At 48.0% G+C, this 17,192-nt stretch overlaps 1 protein-coding gene across 4 annotated transcripts in view; it reads right to left on the reverse strand.

The window, feature by feature from the left end:
* LOC135906960 (adenylate cyclase type 1-like) overlaps positions 1 to 17,192 on the reverse strand; it is a 236,863-nt gene that overhangs the window by 45,069 nt on the left and 174,602 nt on the right. The window contains exon 1 of one of the 4 annotated variants that reach the window (XM_065438597.2): positions 13,704 to 13,842. The exons of the other annotated variants lie outside the window; for them this stretch is intronic. The gene's annotated coding sequence lies outside the window, so the exon portion shown is untranslated. Of the gene's footprint in view, positions 1 to 13,703; positions 13,843 to 17,192 lie in introns of those variants that run through there. 4 annotated transcript variants of the gene reach the window in all.

Consider the following 17,192-nt stretch of genomic DNA (forward strand, 5'->3'; position numbering starts at 1 on the left):
CAACAACGCTTCATAACTTCATCTGAATTTCGTTGGCGCAAGAAGGTTTATTACTAGGAGACAATGAAGGTCTCTTTCCACGCGCGCAAATAGCGATGCCGATAACGTCAGTCTCACGTCAGGGACTTTGGGCGCACTCGGGCGGTTCTGAGCTGAAAAGGTTATCAAACGTCGCCGCATCGAGTATGCAATTATACTTTAGAATGAGACGCAGTCCCGCTTTGTTGGTTGGAACTTATATCGCCCAAAGCAGACGCTATCTACATTCATGGTGTCACAGACTGTTGGTGCGGGAACGTTGACGTGTGCCGTCCTCCCCGTCTTTCTTTCTTTTTTTTTTTTCGTTTAGATGGCTGGCTAACCAAGCCTCTGATACTCAGGTAAGAATGACCTATATCTGACATTCCGCAAGTGTTATGTATCAATCGGGATTAACCGAATGTGCAAGTTACCGTCATTTTGTAGTATGGCGATATAAGTCGCGCTTGTCATGCCATGCGTGTCGTCCACGCTACCAGTTCCAGGTCAAACATCACTGCTTCCTCCGCTGTTTCGATAACTTTCCGAAGCCATGCAGCTGAGCGAAGCGAGTGACGCCGTTAGCGAGACGCGCAGCAGTTGCGTATTCGTCCAGTCTGTGGGGCTCGATTGATGCAGCACGCGAATTCTGTTCCGTGTTGTCTCACACACTGTCTTATCGTACGGTTTCCGCGTCAGACAAGAAACAAGACAGCTCAAAATGGCCGGGGTGTTTCTCTTCTGTGTCTTTCCGGAATAGATGACTTCCTCACATAGCCTGTGCCATCGCTTTAAAAAAAGACGGATGAGATGAAATTATTCCGTGCAGTCGTTCAATATATATATATATATATATATATATATATATATATATATATATATATATATATATATATATATATATATATATATATATATATATATATATATATATAATGAGAAGCTAACAAACACTGACACCAAGGACAACATAGGGGAAATTACTTGTGCTTAATAAACGAAATAAAGAAACGATAAATTCATGGAAATTGAAGTGGATGAAAAAACAAGCGCTAACACTCCCAGAGTTCTACTAGGACACATAAATACCCAAGAAAGTGGATGGGGAAACAGTGCCGCGGTAGCTCCACTGGTGAGCATCGCACGCGAAATGCGAAGGTTGTAGGTTGGGCTCCCACCTGCGACAAGTTGTTTTTTCATCCACTTCAATTTCAAGTAATTTCCCCTATGTTGTCCTTGGTGTCAGTGTTTGTTGGCTTCTCATGACATGACTAATAACAATCGGGCCCCTCGGTTAACCCCCTTTCTTCTGGTTTATATATATATATATATATATATATATATATATATATATATATATATATATATATTCTTTTTGTTTAAATACGGCCAGTTATACATGACACACTTACTTGGGATGATTTATGCAACTTACTTTTTCTAACAATTCACATTAACGGACTAGTGTTACTTCAAAAGTTGAAGAGTGCGTTCACAAAAACGCGATCCAACGTTCACGACAAGTTGACCGCTATAAATACTAGGGGGGGGGGGGGGAGATATAAAGAGAAAGGGAGGAGGCCATTATGGACTTGCGTGCTTGGTGCATACATTATGCGTGCCTGTGACGCTCCCAAGTACACTTTCAGCGAAGTATGAGGTTAGCAAAACAAGCGACAAATGCAGGCCATGACATATTAACGTCGGCCAGACGCGAACACACGTCAGCAAGTTCGTCCCCGAGATGAGAAGTGCTTACGGTCGTGCGATAAGCGGTAGGCTGGTGGTGAAGGCCGAGCGTATAACGAACGCTCCGCTGTTATCGCTTCCTTCCATTCAACATGCGGGCTTCGTTCGCTTAAAACACGCTTGAAGGCGCGGCAAGCTGGGCACGCCACTCTTAAAACTGTTGCACCCTTTGGGGCGTAAATTTGTCCCACAACGATAATCGTCATCTGCCTTGCTTGCGTTTCCTTTCCTGAAAACTCGGCGCTCGCTACTTTCCTGTCGAGAATGCTGCGTCACACTGATAACGCGCATGCCGTTCGTGACTGGGAAGTACCGGGCTCGACGCGTTAGAGAAAGGAAACGCGGGCAAGACGGATGACGATTATTGTTGTGGGACAAGATAAGCCCTAAAGAGTGTAAATTTTTCTAAGAGTGCGCACAAGCGCGTCTTTCCTATACATACTGTCGCGTACGCACTGTTGAAGTAAACGTGTACTTAGATTTAGGTGTACATACGTTAAAGAACCCCAGGTGGTAGTACAATTTCCGGAGTCCCCCCACTGCGGCGTGCCTCGTAATCAGATGGTAATCTTATGGCACATAAAACTCCGTAATTTAATTTTGTTTTACTGAAATAAACGCCGAGTCTGCAGGCGTTAGCACTTTACTGAGCGTAAGCGTCGACGCGCGGTGCCAAGATGAACCTCGTTCTCCTCTTCTTCAGTCCCCTTGCAGTGTCACACCATGTGGCGATTCCCCGGCCCCAAATTCCTCCCACCCCCTCAAAAGAAATATTGAGAAAAAGAAAAGAAGGAAAACATACACTCTAAAACAAAATTACACCCTTTGGGTTCTATCTTGTCACACAACGATAAACGTCGTCTGTCTCGTCCGCATTTCCTTCCTTTAACGCTGCGAGCCCGGTACTTCCCCGTAACGAACGGCATGCGCGCTATCAGCATGACATATATCATTCTCGACAGGAAAGTAGCGGGCGCGGCGTTTTCAAGAAAGGAAACGCAAGCAAGGCAGATGACGATTATCGTTGTGCGGCACATATACACCGCAAAGGGTGTACCTCTGTCTAAGAGTGTATAGCTTGATGTGAGGAGGGCCAGAGGGCCTAGCACGAACACAATGGTATTGTCGCAATCACTGAGGTGTGCTGTATAGTCACATGTCACTGAGCGACGAGAAACAACAAAAAGCAAGAAACGCTGCTGACATCGTCGGCTAGTAGGGGTTGTAATACGGTTTTAACCGCACAACGTGCACAATCTCAGATTACGGTGGTCGACTTTGGGGAGGCTGGCTTCTGTCAGGAAGGACTTCGTAATTCAAGTCACCAATTCGCTGCAACACTCTGTAGGGTCCGACGTAGCCGTTCAAAATTTTCTCGGACAGTCTTTTTCGGCGGACGAGGAGCCATACCAAAGCTTGATCGCAAGGTTTGGATGGCCGAGATTGTAACGGCGCGCATCGATGTTCTGTTGTTCGTGTTCACTATATATATATATATATATATATATATATATATATATATATATATATATATATATATATATACACGCATAATAATTTCCCTGTCTCATAAGCACAGACAAAAAGGTCGCAGTTTCGTTCGAAACGGAGCACTATAGCGATAGCACGTTAGACAGCTACACGAAGTGAGGTTCGTAGTTTTGTCGGCCGTATGAGTTGCAGTTAAACTCGCTGCCTCAACGGTGTCCTGATGAAGAGCGCCGGCAGCGGGGGAGCAAACGCTGGGAACGCGTCTGAGAAACTTCACATTACGCGACCTCCACCACTACGTGCGTTTGAACACAGCGCGAATGAAGCTATACCAGCCATCATCGCTCGCCCTTAATATTTGCACTAGCCGCACATTACCTCCAAGATCCGGCGCACATATGCCGCGTATGCGCGAAGACAGCCATGCACGGAGACGGCCGGGCTTCACCTGCCACGCCCATACCTCTCCCCTCCACCCATTACGCATTTGATCCCGTGACCTCGAACATTGGGAGCGCGAGAAAATGGCGCTCGTCAAGGCACAATCTTCCTCGACTCACCGTCGCACGCTTTCCCTCGCACCCAAAGCATGCGGAGGTCGCGGGATCGAATCCCGGCCACGGCGGCCGCATTTCGATGGGGGCGAAATGCGAAAACACCCGTGTGCTTAGATTTAGGTGCACGTTAAAGAACCCCAGGTGGTCAAAATTTCCGGAGTCCTCCACTACGGCGTGCCTCATAATCAGAAAGTGGTTTTGGCACGTAAAACCCCAAATATTATTATTAAAGCATGCGGCGTGCGATAGGCTCCTATCGCACTCGGACTTCATACGAAACATCACGGCGACTGCGAAAATTCGCCTGGAGTGACCATATCATTTGTTATCGCAATAAAAGCTGTCATGCAAGAGCTAACTCGCCATTTTACAGCGAGTGTTTCCGAACGTGCTTTGCAACTTATAAACGTTTCTATAGCCGTAAATGAATACCCAAGTTTACCAAGTTTGCCCAAGGCCTCATCTGTCCGAACGTACAACTGCTTTTACTCTCTGAAACCGCACAGACGATATCGTGGGTGTCCAGTCAGGACCGAGGAAGACGACCTGTAGGCGGTCTTCTGCATGCATGCATTCAGTCAGCGTATACCCGTTCCGAGTAACGCACATTTACAAAGTTCCCGTCGGGATACAGGCTTATTGACCATGCGGAAGTTTTAATATTTGGGCCGCTATTCACTCATTAACACCCATCGATAGTTTCAATAAGCGTCACTTATCGAAAGTGAAGGTACCAGCTCCGGTGCAGGCAGTGTTCCACTTCATTCAATCTTTTTCCCGCGTTTCATTCTATCGGTGGTACGGCGACATGATAATTATGGGGGAGGGGGGGGGAGGCTACAACGGTCGAGGTGGCGACAACAGAGCGACGCCGCGAATGCAGCCGAAACGTCGGGTGAAGTTGGAAAAAAAAAAAGAAGAAAAAAGAACGGTGTATGTCAGGAAGGCGGCTCAGAGAAGCTGAGCCAACATCGTCTTTCTCGGGGCAACAAAAAGCAGTTGGCCATTTAGCTACAAACACAGATCTTGCTTCCTGCAAGCTTTCATTCGCAAGTTCGCAACTCCTTAGTGAATATTGCTGGAGAAGTGTCCCAGCAATTACGCGGCTTCAGACCATGTTAGAAGATGGGGTTAATCTTTGTCGGCGATACGGAAACCCGTATGTTAGCCAAAAGAGGGTAAGGGGTGCCAATAACGAGTTTTAATGCCTTTTTTTTTTCTTCAGTCGCCAGAACAACTTAAATGCCTGGATGAAACAAACCAGCTTGCGCTGTGTATGCGGACTCCAGCTTGCGCGGCCTTTCTTTATCTCATAAAGACACGCCGCCTGCCTACAGGCGGCAGTTATTCCCCAAGGCGACTGCGAGGGCTGCCACTGGTGTGTGTACATATCCATATATTGGACCTCTTCCTGTTCCTCCCGGCGCCCACGTTCACAAGAAGGGTCTCTATGGCTGCGAGATGGAAGCATAAGCTCACCGCCCGACCAGGTGCGATCGAGCAGCAGGGAGGCCCGGCGAGCTGCCGTCCGCGGTGTACAAGCAGACGGCTTCGCACCGCCTGGATGCCGTGCGTTATATCGACAGGTGGCACGCTCCTCCTCGGGCGATGTGCAGGATGAAGAGAGAGGGGGGGGGGGGGGCACTTGCGGCGGAAAGCATGCAGCCGGGATGACGATGAGGTTCGGCAGATGCCGCGGACCCTGCCCGGTGCAGGAATGCCGGGCGTCGGCGCCGATTTCAGGGCCGTCCATCAGCGTCAGGGCGACAATGGGCCTCTCTGCATCGGCGCAACATCCGGTGTGTGTTTGTGCGCGCGCCCGCCACCGCCGCCCGCCGATATATAACGTCAGGCACGCCGCTCCGAGATATCCGCCACCGCGGGCGAAGCGCGAGGCGTTGAGCAAATATGCCAGCCGCTTCATGGCAAAATACAGCGCAGAAAAGAAAGAAAAAAGAAATGCGGGACAAGAAAGACCGAACAGTCCTGCTTGTCTTTGTTGTGCAGTTTTTCCCGCGCCGTTTTTCGCCATGAAGCCGTACCAACAAGCTCAGGTTCAAATCATTTTAAATGCCAACCACTTTCGGCGACCGCCTGCTGCCGCAAGAAAAGAATAATTAAAATAAAAAAAGATAGAAAAAAAACGGAACTGCAATCATACCACACGGTACAGGCTAGACACCTTGCGCACTATTCTAGACAAATTTCGCCATATTGTCGAATTCGCCATCTTGACAACGCTAATTGACTAAAAGGGTAGCTGCGGCCTCTCTGATTGGCTCAATTAAGACGCCAATATGGCAGAATTTTGACAGTGGCTAGGAAACAGTTCAGGGCTGCTATTCAGGACATTGTCAAATTACGCAATACTGTCGGATTCGCCACCTTGTCAGCTATGATTGGACCAGAGGACTGCTACGGAGTCTCGGATTGCATCTCAAGATTCCGCCACTACAGAATTCGAAAATATGGCGGAATTTCACGATGTCTAGAAACATAGGCGGAAAGTTTTCATTCTTCCAGGGGGTGGGGGAGGGGTCAAGGGTAAACCCCACTAATAAATAAACAAATAAATAAATATTACTTTTCATAACAGCTACTCTTGAAGAAACCTCGTGTGACCTCGGAGAATTGTTCACCGAAGTGACGGCCTAATTTGAGTAGTTACAAAACTTCATATAGTAGAAGACAGTTCAATTTCACAGCCCGAATCTCCTCGCACCCCCAAAAGACTATCGTCTCTAGGATGACCCATACGACAAGCGGATTCAGTGAAACACGTTAGGAAGATATATGCGTTTTCTACGTATTAGGCTGCAAAAGTTTACATCAATAATAAAAGCCATGTAACGCCTTCTGAAAGCTCTAATACTCATAGATACAATCAAGAAATATTTTCCTGACGAAAGGTCATTTGAGAAGATAACAAATAACATATATAAAAATTACACGGTAATACAATTTCTCAGCACCCCTTCTGAGTAGAAAAATTAGCATGAAGCAATGTGACTCCATAACGCAACAGTTTAATTGCTTGTCAAAGCATGCCTTACGCCATCGGGTTCATTTATTTTCCGGCGGCGGAATAAAGGATTATAGAGTAATAAAATGCGAAGCTCACAAATAAACACCCGTATTAACAAATAAATCTATAAATAATAAGACACAGCGATATCTCAAAAGCGCGCAAGGACACGAGAGCTAGTAGGAACAGCGTGGATTGCGTTATTGAGCAGCCGATGAAGCATATGACGAACAAAAATTGATAAGGAAAATGCAAATCATCGACTACGCAGCTTTACAATATAGCGCAACCAAACGTCTTTGCGTAAAGAAAAGGCCTCACCCTGCTTGCGCTGTTATATACACCATTTTCGTTCCTTTGTATAAGTAAAATTTTACGTTGTTTTCTAAGTCAGGTGGTTTCCTTGAAGCTTGGCTCACTTCTCGGAAGCTTCCCTGACTGCCTCCTCGCCTCCTATCAGCGCCTGATAAATTTTGCCGACTGAATGCGTCGTGTACGCCTCACTGTAGAAGGAGCACTCTCTGTGAAACTGGCGCACTGAGAAAGGGTCAGACCTATGCGACAGCTCCCAAACTTCTTTCTTCTATCAAGACTTACCGCCACGCAACCTTCATGAAGGCGCACTCCTGCGTTACAACGAGAGCGAACAATTTTCCGAATTGGTCACATCAGTCACTTATTTTATCCTATAGTTTGCAGTGACCGCGCTAGGCTGTCTGTGCGCCCGAAGAGTACTACATACGCGGGTCGCGCGCTTTATTTTGGTATAATCTGCGCCGGGTTCAATTTTGCAATCTGAGACAGACGGTCCCTTCGCGTGCGCTATCTCCCCGCGCGACTAGCGTTAAGTTTACGCTGGTGCTTATGCGGTGGAAAATACGTTTCCTTCTCCGCCTCAGAGGGGTTCTGGCGAAGTACCGACAAGCGACGTGCCCACTGTTGGCTTTGTCGTTGGTGCCGACGCTGTGTTTGTATAGCCGGTGCACACTGCGACGTCCGCAGCTGCGGTAGAATGACGTTTTCTATTTCTCGTTTTATTTCTCGCCCTCGCCGTGATGTTACGTATAAAGTTCAAAAAGCCACATGAATGAGCGACCCATACATCGTGGGCGGGAGAAAAATCACGTAACAGTAAGTCGAGAAGGATGGAGGCTTGATGGGAATTATCTTGCCACATGCTCAATATTCGTGTTAGTTGGAGATCACGTGATGAAACGCGTGCTTGGGAAGGAGAGCGCGAGTCTTCTTCTCTATCCCTGCCGTAGCTGCGAATTACTATGCGCGGCTGACGCTTACACAGCCCACAGGCCGTATCTAATTGTTGGTAATCACTGGTGGGTGCAATGATCAAGGGCGAGTACGGATGGCTGCTAACTTCATGCGCGCTGTCTTCCTTCCAGGGCTGTCTTTCCGCGCCCCTAACCCGCCGCGGTTGTTTAGCGTCTATGCTGTTGGGCTTTTATTTATGACCTCTGCATGCAAGTGGCGACGTTTCCATCTCTAATAAATGCTGTAAATGTTTAGAATAGCTTTTTTTTTTCGTTAGTGGTTAGCAGTGCCTACTGCACAGAGAAACATACTGAGACACATATCATTCACGTGCTCTTCACACGCCGTTGATAAAAGACTCCGCAGCAGGGGTCGCTGAAGTCTGCACGGTTTTCTTTTTTTTCAGGATCAGAAAGCACGCGAAACACTTTGAAGCGAGATAAACATACAGCAACATATACATTCTCAAGGCACATGTTATATACATACAATTAGAAATTGCTGGTTGGATATCTCCTTCACTTTAAACGATATAATAAACTCTGTCCTGTATATATATATATATATATATATATATATATATATATATATATATATATATATATATATATATATATATTGTGTTTGTCTACGTGTATGGCGTTCACAGTGAAAATTTGAAAAGAATATGTTACAGTGGGAAAATACGAATGAAGTAGCCACCGCTGCTGCTTCTAATGCGCTTGTCCAATTCATCTCAGGATTTGCAGAAGTAAAGTGAAAGTATGAACTAAAAGTTCTGAGCGTCACAACGACAATGATGCAGTCAGCCTTTAGCCACAATTTTAAGTGAAAAGGTAGAGGCAGCTCAAAAGAAACCTCAAATGATGTGGGTAACAGAACCCTGGTAACTACATTTTAGGGGGGGGGGGGGCACTCCGACATCATTGGGGGGGGGGACTCTGCGTCCACCCCCCACCCCCCGAAGACATCGAAGGGGAATCCGGCCCCGAAGCGCCCTGTAGTCGGCGCCTATGTCTAGAATAGCACCCCTGGTATATGCTATTCTATAGGGCGAGATGTTGTAACGGTTCGGAAGGCGAATCGCGCTTTTTCTGACGACAGATCGACCCCGACCAATTATCTGAGTGGCTCAAAGAGCGGCCACACCCTTTCTCATCGGTTCAGAACGCCAACAATGGCGGCATTTGACGGTGCCTAGAATGGCATTTCCGGAAAAGCTGTTCTGCTTCCTCTTCCTTTCTTTTTGTATACGGCAGCGGATTTCGAAACAGTCAAAACGGAAAGAACGAAACAAGCTAGACAGTGCTTGGGAGGAGTCGCTGCTGCGCCAACAAGCGCTTCGGCTACGCGCCAGCGACAGAAAACCAATAGCGGAGAAACCAATTAGCGTCATTACTGAGAGAGCCGCTGAGAAGTGCCCGTGCTTCCGCACCCCCTAGTTATCGGGAACGGCGGAAAGAAAAAGATCGAACGCTGCGCGCGCCTGAACGGTCAGGAACGAGGTCGAATTCGAGAGGTAATTAGCAAACGGCTCGATCGGTGCGGCGTGCGGTACAAACGCGCTCGACGGTTTGGGGTTCCGGCCTGGCTTCAGTGATGCGTGGCCGTAGTGACCCTGTCTGCGCAGCCGAATGAGAATCACAGGAAGAGAACGCTGAAGACACGCATAATGATGATGTGTCTGCGCTCCTCTGTTCAGTAGACAGGAAACCATGCGGCAGACCCACCGTCGAGGCGCAGAGGCTATGGCGTTGAACTGCTGAGCGCGAGGTCGCAGGTTGGATACCCGGCTGCGACGGCCGCATTCAGATGAGGGCGGAACGCGAGAAACGACAGTGTATACTTAGATTTAGGCGCACGTTTAAATAACCCCGGGTGGTCGAAATTATTCCGGAGTCCGGCTCCACTGCGGCGTCTGTCGGAGCTCGCGTAGAGATTTGGGACTTTATTAGCTTAAACCCTATATGTAGATTTGACCCATATGTAGCCAGTTACGCGTGAAAACCATGCTAATTACGATCACGCATGGAAACCATGTAACCGCATCGGAAGGTCACCGAATCATGCGAGCGTAAAATATGTCTGCAGTAGGGGCATCAGTCGAAGGGCACGCACCTCAAAAGAAACACGCGAGTGTGCTGTTCTACGAGCGCAGCGAAACACTGTTCCTACTCATTCCATTAATTAAATATTTTAAACTGCGAATGACACAAGCGCTTTATGCACTGTTTACGCTGCTAATATTATGCAAATTCACTTCGCACGACACTGCTCCGCGGTCATTTATTTCTGGTAAAATATACAGAGTCTCATACGCAGCCGGCACGTCAGTTAAAACCAAATCCAAAACATTCTTTCCTCGCGTGTATTGCATTACAAGCTGGTTAACTGCGAGGAAAGGCAGCAAATCCTTAATAGGGACACAGAGAGGAACATTAACTGCTGTAGCAAATTACGATTCTCCTACAATATCCAGACGGCCACTCTCTCCGTCGGAGGAAACTTGATAAGCCAGGCAAGAGGCGAGAACGAAAGAGGTGCACCAGGCTGCCATGACTTCATTGGCGTGGACAGCGCCTGCTCGGTCATAGTTATTGTTTTATCGGTAACGAAGCATTAAACTGCATTACAAGTAAACCGGGTACTCAGCCTATATAGCAAATTTCTGGAAGTTTTTATGCGCCAAAGTAGCGTCAAGCACGAGGAGACGCTTTAAAATCCGTGACGTCACAGTAACCTAACGGCGACGAGATTTCGAGGCAAAATTCAAACGGAAGTTTGACTTTAATTTTATCCAGTATGATAATATCAGGAGTGAGACCACCTAAAATCGATGTGTAGTAATTTTTTTTGGAGCAGATGAAATTTCATTCTGGAGCAGATTGGACGAGATAAATTCTGATTTCGGAGCAGTCTATATATGCACATATATCTTATTACTGGAGCAATCTGGAGCGTGCGAATTTTAATTTAGAGCATTGTTATAATTAAGTGGCGTAGCAGTCACTAAGCCTTGCATGCTGCAGCATTACCTAAATGTTGATGTGGAACCTCATCAAGACATCTTTCGTACTATTTCGGTATGAAGTGCTGGTGAAGTGACTATATATATAGAGGTGTTTTCCAACAGAAGTCGTGAAGAAGATAGGGTTAGTGAACGCCACAGTGGTTTATACAATTGCACTTCCAGGTAACGTGACAACGCCAACTAGCTCCAGCCAAGGTTCTGCACGTGACTGACTTCGCTTTGCCACTCACTCTTGCGCGAGCTAATACGGCCGGCAAAGCTACTCTCCTCACTTCGTATGGCTGTCTACCAGTCTGTTAGCGTAATCGATGCTTCACTTTTCGGACGAAACTGGGATTTTTTTTTCTTTTTTTTTGTAGGCGGTGTTTTAGCACAGCATGTACTCGACCTATAGCTGCAATTGTAAACGGGTCTTCGGAAAAACGAAAATTCCAGCATCCACTATATTCGTTCAAGTCTGCGCGGAACCCGTCGGCATATCGCAAGATGTTGGACGGTCGCCACCTAGCGCCGTCTTACAGAAGGAGGAATACGTACTACAAGAAAATAAAACAAAATGGTAATGTGCAGTCAAGTACATCAAACGACGTCTCGGCTTTCGCAAGCCTTATTCACTAAAGCTTAGCGAACAGCACCTTGAGTGAACGAAGCCCTTACAGTGAACATAAGTGTAAGTGAACGTAAGACGAACAGTTGAGGGCAATTAGCTCAATTAGCGCAAAAAAAAAAACATAAAGACGCGCTAACAGGATCGAAAAGAAGCTATAGCTAAACAAACACAAGCACTTCTGTTCTTTCACTTATTTAGAGCTAATTTATCTCAACATAGGTGAACAGAATTCTCACTGAAACAAAAAGCGCCCAATAAAGGTTCTACACGAAGCTTTCACGCGCGGAAGCCGAGACTTTATCTTTTTTTTTTACCTTTTACCCCCAGTTTTCTGTTGGCGTTCCATTTGATTTCTTGTTAATGTGAACTTTCTTCCTGACCAGAAAGTGTCCCCCAATTATCGATTTATAAGCTGCAGGAATAGCTCGGCCCTCAACCCATCATTTTCTTAACCGCAAAAGCAACTTGGTCGGCGAGGTCGCAGCGGATCCTTCTTCATACCGTTGCTTCACTCTAGCAGCGTGCGGTAGGGAACTTCTGACGTGTTCGGTCACTTGAACGTGTCGGTCCCATCTCTTACTTTTCTACTTGCCTTATCCTTTGGCTCTCTTCCGAAAGATAAGACGGGCTCGTCGGCAATACACATTGTTCTCATGTCGAGCGTAAAAAAAGAAGAAGGAAAAAAAAGAAGAAACGCAGAAACAAGAGCATTTTGCAAGCCGCGTCGTCTTTCTTTTACACGTTCGTGTGTCTGCGCTATACAATAGCAGTTTTGTTACGGCTTCCTCTTTCCGCTCAAACGGCGCGGTCGAGGTAGTTGTTGTCGCCTTGAAACATATTCTTCGCCTAAGAGATTCTGCGCTTTTTCATCCTTAAAAAAAAAAAAAGCGAGAAAACTAAAGCTACCGGTGTAGTCGGCGACACGAAGAATGCGCCAACTTGGCACTTGGAAGTGAACGCCTACGACGACCGTCTCTGGCTGAGCGTGTCGCGTCGTCTAGCGGTCCCACGAAATGCCAAGTTATTATATGACCTTATTAACGACGGGCCGTCGTTGGCGGGATCACACGAACAGTCGCTGTGTCCAGCGCGGCGTAGGCGTATACTGCGACGGCAAAACGGTAGCAACAAAACAAAACGTGACAGCTCGTTGTGTCTCTTCTGGCTGTTCCCTTCGCTCGCCTTCCTTTTCGTGTCAACCAGATGTCGCGCGCCGGCATGCGCAAGCCGATGTATGAGGGCCGATTTACGCTCAAACCGCACGCTGCGCCCCCTGCCTGCTGCGCATGCGCAGTTTTTCGCACGACTGCACTCGTGCGGCAGGCGGACTACACATCGGTTTCGCGGAAAGCCCTTACTTACCTCCAGAAATATACATATACATATATATTTCCTCGCGGATGCACAAACTGGCAAACTGCACGGAGACAACATTGTTGCACAGCTGCACGAAATGAAATGAGCAAACACGCAGCTATCCGGATGGCTTAGCGGCAAGTTACACAGACAAGACAGGCGCCGCAGACAAGCCGCACTGATGTATACGGCATCTCAATACAGCATGACCCAACGTAAGTATATTGCATTAGAAGTGGCTAATGGAATTTCCGAACTTCGATCACGAAACTGACAAATCTGGCAGAACTCTACTACGAGTGTGACAATTAAGCTATATACGACTGGCGTCAGCTAACAGCTGTGCGATGAGCAGCTATGTCCTCGTCGGGCCTGAACAGGCGCGTTATTTTTGCAGCTTCGTTTCTGCCGTCTCCTCTCGGAAAAGCGACGCGCGTCCTTTTTTTTTCTTTTCTTTTCTTTTTTTTTCCCACGGTGGAACAGGCCCGACGAGAGCCGCTAACAAATGTCAAGCAGCAAAAAGTCGAGACCCGCGGAGTTTTCAAGAAGCGTAGAAACAAAAAAAAAAGAAAAAAGAACGAGAGAGCCGATGCTCACCGCACGCTGTTCACAGTGTTGGATCGCATGCAAGTGTCACTGTCAAGCGGAAGCATGAAAGTCGTTATTGTCCGCGGTGAGTTGTAGTCGGCAGAAACACGCACTGCATGCAGCACAACGTTAGAACGCTTCGTTAGAATCCTACTTTGCTTCGCGGAAAAGACAGCGCATCGTCAATGGGCTATTCACACACCTAATGTTCGGAAAGAGGAGAGATAAGGATGCGGGAGCTTCGTATTTCAGACAACAACTCGAAGACCAGGCATTTTCTGACGTCCTTTGCAAAATGTTCACTAGCTTTGTGATAAATACGGCACGATCACAATTTAAGCCCTAAAGATTCGCGGATAAATACGCGCGATCACAATCTTGGCGTTAAGAATTTGGCCAAAACACAAAAGACATGAGAGTGATGAATATCAGCAGCCTGCAGGCGCCCGACTACCATTTCACGCTTCCAGGTCAACAGACACAACTTATATATCGGAAAAGATTACGCAGCGAAATTGCCGGATTTCGGCATACGTACGTTCCACCATTGACGTTGCTGTTTTGCTAAGGGAAGCAAGAATTGACTTATGCTAACCTGCATATCAGCGCGAACTGTGCGAGAGCAAGACGAATGATAGTTAAACGGTCATACACCCCGTTTCGCAGTGACGCAATAACCACAGTTGGTGCTACACGAGGCATGCTCCAGCGCTCGAGTTTGCTCGAGACTGAGCACACCTCGCGTTGATCTGACGCGCAGCGACGTCTCAAGAACACAGACGTAGCACGTTCGCACGACCGCCCTCCTGATTAGCTCACGCCAGCAGCATATATCTTCCACTCAAGCGCGAGGGTCATGGTGCACGCAGGACCGTTGTTTCGCGCGACACACACACGAACGAACGCACACATAATGCAAGACTGCAGCGTCGCCAGAACGCTCAGACGAGCTGCGTATTATAACCCCCCCCCCCCCCTTTTTTTTTAACTCCTTTCTGGCTCTAGGCTGATTAATTAAACACCCGCACGCAATCCCGGCTTTCTCGTCGCTGCCTTAATTCTCTTTCTTTCCCTCAACGTCCGATGACTGAGCCCCGCTGAGCAGCGCAAATTTGCAACACAAGATCGACCAGCTCCGAGTGAGCTGAGCGAGCAAAGAGGAATTCGACGCGGTCCTCAATCCTCATCGCGAAAGACGACACGGGACGTAATGAGGCGGAGCAAAGCGGACGAAGCCACGGAGGCGCGCGCGCACGGCACAGCGGTATAACAAGAGCTGGCTGCTCGAGACGAGTCCACGAGCTCCGAAAAGGCAACGCAGCGGGCGCGAGAGACAGATTTCCTTAAAATAGGGAGCGTAAAGAACTAAGCCGCGGCGTATATTATAAAACGCCGCCGGGCAAAAACGAACGCGTCGGCCGGTCCGATATTAACGCAAGCGCCGAGCGATAAGAAGGGATTCCTCTCCCGTGCATGGAAAGAAGTGTTCTCAAACGAACACTTCGTTACGCCCCCCGTCCCCCCCCCCCCCCCGCTTCCCCCGGGCGGCCGCTCGTTAACTTGAGGCCAACAGAACTCATCAATCGCGCACGCGCCTCGCTATACGGAATGAAAAGTATACAGCACGGTGAAAGACGACGATGATCTCCGGTCTCTACGTACCCGAATTCATGTACGCGATTGCACGAGATCGATACATCGGCGCTCGCGAATGCCAGTGCATATATAGAAACGGCCAGTGCAGCACGAAGCGCTATAGACCTTTTACATCACCGCACCCATGGGCGCCGCCATATTTGGTCACATGACAGTGTGCGCCATTGGGCGCGCCTTCTGATCGGTATTTGCTTGCTTGCTTACAATGGCCACGGCGGCCACAGTCACGGCGCAGACAGCCGCTATTTCGGCCACCACCGTGACCAGTCAGTGGGCAGAAGACACGAAAGTTTTGTTAAAGCTGCAGAGGCAGTATAAGTATACCTTTCATTTATCTGCGTCTGCGCTGCAATCTTATTGTGTGCGCGCAAGCTGTATTTTACCGGCTGAAGGTGACGAACGTAACAGGCGTTTGTCTTTACCCTTATGTTCTAGTTTTTGTGGCGGTAAATTTGATAGGCTGTTACGGGCGCGCCGGTTGTCGTTAACTGTAGACGTGCAACAACTTCGTTTGGGAATAGACGTGAGTGCGCGCGCTGAAAATGCGTTTGCGATCTGCTCCTGCCACGGTGCTCGATTCCGACCGCGTCATTCTTGTCGCCAGCGAGCATCAGATAACTTAATTTGTGAAAGTATTTTCCATTATTTACAGCGCAGATTAAACTGTATTGGAAAAAAAACATTGCAAGCTGCTGAGAGATTGCTACAAACTGCTGTTTGATTCATGTCACCGAAAGAAAAATCGCGGTGCTCGCCTATATATATTATTCAAGGTTCGACTTCGCTGCTATGTAAAGTGAAGTTGGAGTAAGTCGCGCTTGGGTGGGGAGGACGTAGCGTTGACTTGAGTGCAACATTCCGTGATATATTGTGCAAGGCGCGGTGGCGGTTTCTGGCGTAGTCATCTGCAGGTGGAGCTATACTCCCGGCAATCGGTTGCCGGTCATTGGCTATTTAGCACTGGCGGTTGAGCTCCTCATTCTCGCCCTGCGGAAAGGTATGCACGACGAACGGTCGTAAACACGGACACTCCTTGCGCATCTGAGGCGGATGAAGCTCGCACAGTCTCATCCCACACCTGCAAGTCTCTGGTGCATTTCTTGCGCTTCCTGACAGAGCATGTCTTCCTTCTGCTCTTCCACATTTTAAATAACTAGTGCCACAGTACTAAGCGATCCCCGCGACCTCTCGGCGAAGCGTTATACTAGAGCGGGCGGCGGCGGCTGATGCCTGCTTACTTCCAATTCAGATGGCGTTCAATGGCGGCGCGCCAGTGGCGGCCTCTGGTGCGCGGTTCGTCGACTGCTTGCTGTAAAAGGTCTATAAGAGCACGTAACCTCCTCAGTTGGGCCAATCTCACTCGACACTTCTGTCAGGATGTACTTACCTTTAGTTGTCTTAAACCGTAAAAACCAGCCGTCACTTTAACGTTCATGTTTTTATCATTTTGACGCGACAGCGTTAAGAAACCTGTGTCGTAGAACATTCGGCGTCGTTTTGGCAAAAACCATTTTCTAACCACGTATACCCAGGCCTTCCATATGACACAAGGAATTGACTGAACTATTTGAATTTCTCAAGATAAATACGTAGAAAAATCGTAAACTACGACTTGCACACAACCTACAGACACGATAGCTCTTGTATTGTAATTTGACTATACGAGAAAACATAATTCTGTTACGCGAAAACTCAAAGAAACTCCTTCACACAAACAAATCGGCCGCGGCGTCTGTCATTTTGATCGCGCCGGCGCTTTGGGGGGCCACGGTTACCTGCAATAACTCCACCTGGCGCTCGCCTCCAACGCATCGCGGCCCACGCAAGAGGCCGTGGTTCAAC

Source organism: Dermacentor albipictus, chromosome 1, assembly GCF_038994185.2.
Source record: "Dermacentor albipictus isolate Rhodes 1998 colony chromosome 1, USDA_Dalb.pri_finalv2, whole genome shotgun sequence".
Classification (NCBI taxonomy): domain Eukaryota; kingdom Metazoa; phylum Arthropoda; class Arachnida; order Ixodida; family Ixodidae; genus Dermacentor; species Dermacentor albipictus.